At 40.3% G+C, this 4,890-nt stretch overlaps 4 non-coding genes across 4 annotated transcripts; all 4 read right to left on the reverse strand.

Moving 5' to 3' along the window:
* Positions 1-2,059: 2,059 nt before the first annotated feature.
* Positions 2,060-2,132, reverse strand: trnam-cau (transfer RNA methionine (anticodon CAU)). Its single transcript has one exon. It is a non-coding gene; the product is annotated as a tRNA-Met (tRNA).
* Positions 2,133-3,059: 927 nt separating this feature from the next.
* On the reverse strand, positions 3,060-3,132 carry trnam-cau (transfer RNA methionine (anticodon CAU)). The gene has a single exon. It is a non-coding gene; the product is annotated as a tRNA-Met (tRNA).
* A 575-nt stretch (positions 3,133-3,707) lies between these two features.
* trnam-cau (transfer RNA methionine (anticodon CAU)) lies at positions 3,708-3,780 on the reverse strand. Its single transcript has one exon. It is a non-coding gene; the product is annotated as a tRNA-Met (tRNA).
* Positions 3,781-4,373: 593 nt separating this feature from the next.
* trnam-cau (transfer RNA methionine (anticodon CAU)) lies at positions 4,374-4,446 on the reverse strand. Its single transcript has one exon. It is a non-coding gene; the product is annotated as a tRNA-Met (tRNA).
* Positions 4,447-4,890: the final 444 nt, after the last annotated feature.

The following is a 4,890-nucleotide window of genomic DNA, read 5'->3' on the forward strand; positions in this document are numbered from 1 at the left end:
GGAACTATTTTCGGGCATAGCACCGGCAAAGCACCGCTGCCAGGCGCAAAGACATCACGCAGCATCTGTAAACCCTTAACTTCCGGCAATACACCAGCGTGACTACCAAGTTCTCTTGGTAGTCACGCTGTCTATAAGGATAGGACGCTGTCTATAAGGATAGGACGATTTTCACATGAAATGTAATTCCCATTTCTTCTTGAAGCCGAAATAAATCTGAGAATGTTTATCGGACATGATTGGTTTTTACTGCAGGTACGTTAATCTTATAATGTCAATAGCTATAGGACCTGGGTACAATAATGTTACCGTTAGCATTGGTTGAGTGATGGAGGCCAATTTGATTGCATTTGTAGAAAACTATAAATGCGGTTATACCAAGCAAATTGATAGCAGCACTGTAATTGTATCTTTCGACTGTCATCTCATACTGGCCTACTAACAAGCTAAGTAAGTTAGCCACAACGTTCTAAACGCGATGGTTTTCAGTTACACAATGCAAGGGAACATAAATCAGCCTATATTTGCACGAAATATACGACAATAACGGACAACAGCTCTTCAACTTGGCCCGTTAAAATGTGTATGAGTCTAGCGACGCATTTCATGAATTTTTTTTTTATTTTTTTTATTTGCACTAGATGAAAAACTGCATTTCGTTTCAGACTACTAGTACTTAATTTGTGCATTGACAATAAAGTATCACATGAACTAAAGATGGCTAAAATCTTATGTAGAAGAAGAAACATTCACAAAAAATCTATCCATTCAAAAATGACCTTTCTTTTTGATACCTGTTGAAAACTGCAAGGAACTGACAGAGATGTTTTTGTTTATTAATAAATAAATAAATAATAAATAATAAACATTATGCTGATACCTTCTGCTTTCCCCAAATACAATAGCCTACAGGTGTAAGTGACCTTTCATCAATCCAGTTGCAATGGATGAACTGTGATGAACTGCCCTACTTGTGATTGTTTAGAGATTTTAAAGGTTTTATAACAATGCTACAACTTTTTTGGCTATTCTACAATCTATTCACCTTTGCAGCGCCAGTAGGCTACTTTCTGTGCAGCCGCACACACACACATAGGCATGCCAAACAAGCATACACAAAAGTTTCAAGAGTGGGGGATGGAGTAAAAGATGGAGACAAATTGATTAGTGTGATTTATTTTCGCGGTACGGATGTACAGGACTGAGCGGCGGTCATATTTTGTACCGCTATGCGGTACATCTAGTTCTAGTCTTCTACATCTAGTCTTCATTGGAATAAAAAGTTTGGTTTGCTCAGACAGCATGATGATGGCCACAGGGGCCTCCTGAAGGAAAATGCAAAGGAATCCTTTCTGAGGGACTGAACACGATTATGATCAGCTGTCGATCACTGACATAGCACAGTATACAGAATACTTGAAGGTGGCTGACAAAACATAATGTTTAGTTTAGAATCAGAATTTTTTTTGTTTTTGCAGATGACACAATCAGCTTCTCTATCTGACAGTCAGGCCCAAAAAGAGAGAGAGAGAGGTAATTTCTTAGATACAGTTTTGCAATCCAGTGCTATTTTAAATGTGTTTTTGCTATGTCTAGGTAGTCTTTGTTGACTCACTGCACCGTGAACCATGACTTGCTTTCATAGACAAAGTCAACCCTGAGAGAAACAAGTAGCAACAATAAGAATGAATCTCAACATTTTAAGGATTAGCCCTGTCTTTAATTTAATAATGATAGCGACCATTCAGAGGCTTATAAATAAATTAATTATAACTAACAAAATACATTTTTTATTATAGCAATGGTTTTATGACAAAGACCTAGAACTTATTGCTCATCAGAAATGCATTGAAACCACACTGAGAACTAGCTATTACAAGCTATCGCCAGCCACTAGCTGATACTATTTTGTGTCCATTTGACGGAGAAATCTAGAGATCTTTTAAGTTAAGGTTGTGACTATAGTTTGTTATGTACAGTATTTGTATAGGTATGTTCGGTATGCACAGTATTTAGACGGTGCTGACAATTCCTAAGGGCACTTGCACAAAGTCAAAAATGCCCCCTGTGAGGATCGAACTCACGACCTTCAGATTATGAGACTGACGCGCTACCTACTGCGCTAAGGAGGCTACAACTACCCCTGCACCCACACACAGACACAACCAGGCAAAGAAGTGCACACACACACACACACACACACACACACACACACACACACACACACACACACACACACACACACACACACACACACACACACACACACACACACACACACACACACACAAACAAGCATATACAGTACGTGCACACACACAAAAACAAACACACACAGGGTTCATTACTGATTTAAGAGATGGCCTCTGTCTTTCATCTAATGATAACCACCATCTGGAGGATAGAAATACAAATAAATAAAAACATAGACATGCACACACAGTTGTTTTTCTTCATACAGTATTGATTAATGATTTAAGAGAGGGTCCTGGTGCCACATTTCCCATATTCTAGAGATAACCGTCATTTGGAGGAACTTTTTGACAGGTAGAACATACTGGAATATAATATAATAGAGAACATTAACAACATTTTATGTCAACATTAAATAACAATAAAAGGTTGCACTTTACTTGACAGTATCGACATAAGAGTGACATGACACTGTCATGAACATGTCATAAACAAGTCATAAACATTTATGATGTAACACTTCTGTTATTAAGTGTCATTTGGTTTTTGTCATAACAAGTTAGGGTTAGGTTTAAGGTTAGAGTTAGGGTTAGGGTTTGAGTTAGAGTTAGGGTTAGGTTTACAATTAGGGTTAGAGGATAGGATTAGGGTTAGGGTTCATGTGCGATACTGTCAAGTAAAGTGTTGCCCAATAAAACATTAAAACAATATTAGCTGTCAGAAATCACTGGTATCAATGACAGCTGAGAATAAAATTTCCCATTTTGTGGTTAATTCCCAAATCATTATTACCGCTTTTCAGAGTTTATCATCGTTATTAATAGGCGCATCGTTCATATCTAATGGCGCTTGTACAAAGTCAAAAATGCCCCCTGTGAGGATCGAACTCACGACCTTCAGATTATGAGACTGACGCGCTACCTACTGCGCTAAGGAGGCTACAACTACCCCTGCACCCACACACAGGAATAAACATACAAACAAGCACACACACGCAAGCACACACAGACAAACACACACACACACAGCTGTCATTCTGCTCACAACTCTAAGGGTTCATTACTGATTTAAGAGATGGCCCTGATGACATGTTTTGGCCTGTCTTTCATATACTAATGATAACCACCATCTGGAGGATAGCAATACAAATAAATAAAAACATAGACATGCACACACAGTTATTTTTCTTCATACAGTATTGATTAATGATTTAAGAGAGAGTCCTGGTGACACTTGACATTTCCCATATTCTAGAGATAACCGTCATTTGGAGGAACATTTTGACAGGTAGAACATACTGGAATATAATATAATAGAGAACATGTATTAACAACATTTTATGTCAGAGAAAACAGACAATAACGAAGGGCTATCAGTGATAGCTGAGACTACTATCTCCTACGTTGTTGTTAATTCTCAAGTGTTTATTGCGGCTTATCAGAGTTTATGTGTAGTGAGTCACCGTTATGAAGAGGCGCGTCGTCCATATCTAAGGGCACTTGCAAAGTCAAAAATGCCCCCTGTGAGGATCGAACTCACGACCTTCAGATTATGAGACTGACGCGCTACCTACTGCGCTAAGGAGGCTACAACTAATGTTGCACCCACACACAGACACAACCAGGCAAAGAAGTGCACACACACGCACACACACACACACACACACACACACACACACACACACACACACACACACACACACACACACACACACACACGCACACACATACACAAACAAGTATACACACACACACTCACTCACAAACAAGCATACACGCCCTGATGACATGTTTTGGCCTGTCTTTCATATACTTATGATAACCACCATCTGGAGGATAGAAATACAAATAAATAAAAACATAGACATGCACACACAGTTGTTTTTCTTTATACAGTATTGATTAATGATTTAAGAGAGGGTCCTGGTGCCACGTATTTTAGAGATAACCGTCATTTGGAGGAACTTTTTGACAGGTAGAATATACTGGAATATAATAATATTGTATTATAATTATATTATAATATAGAACATTTTGTGTCAACATTAAATAACAATAAAACATTGACAAATCAATGACAGCTGAGAATATTATTTCCCATTTTGTGGTAAATTTCCAGGGTCATTATTACTGCTTATCATAGTTGTGAACAGGTGCGTCGTTCATACCTAAGTGCAAAAATGCCCCCTGTGAGGATCGAACTCACGACCTTCAGATTATGAGACTGACGCGCTACCTACTGCGCTAAGGAGGCTATGCAGGAAGCTGCCGCATGCCTGATCTTGTGTGTCAGCCCACAGTGAGCTTTAGCACCAGAGGGAGGAGCCTCGCCCCCTCGCCTCGCTTGTGCTAAGCTAACCTATGTCCAATCCACAGCTCCCTCCCTCTCTCAAGCCGTCCTCTCTCTCTAACAAACACACACACTCACACACACCCCACCCCCCTCGCAGGGCCTCCGACAGCTGCAGATGGATGGCAGTCTGTCTGCCCCACGAACAGCTCACGGCGGGGGTTGAGGGCGAGGGAGTTCTATTAGCATGAGAAAGGGGCCGGCTGCCGTGGCGATAGGGCTGTTATTTAAAGCCTATTCAGAGAGCCTCGCTGGGCCAAAGATCCCCCTCCACCACCCCTACACCACCCAGACCCCTTTTGTAAACCACTATCAGCCGTCCCACACCCACTCAGTCACTCACCCGTG

This window comes from Alosa pseudoharengus, unplaced genomic scaffold, assembly GCF_046254945.1.
Source record: "Alosa pseudoharengus isolate Yale_2024_CS ecotype anadromous, Long Island Sound unplaced genomic scaffold, YU_APseudo_1.1 YU_APseudo_1.1_scf_7, whole genome shotgun sequence".
Lineage (NCBI taxonomy): Eukaryota > Metazoa > Chordata > Actinopteri > Clupeiformes > Clupeidae > Alosa > Alosa pseudoharengus.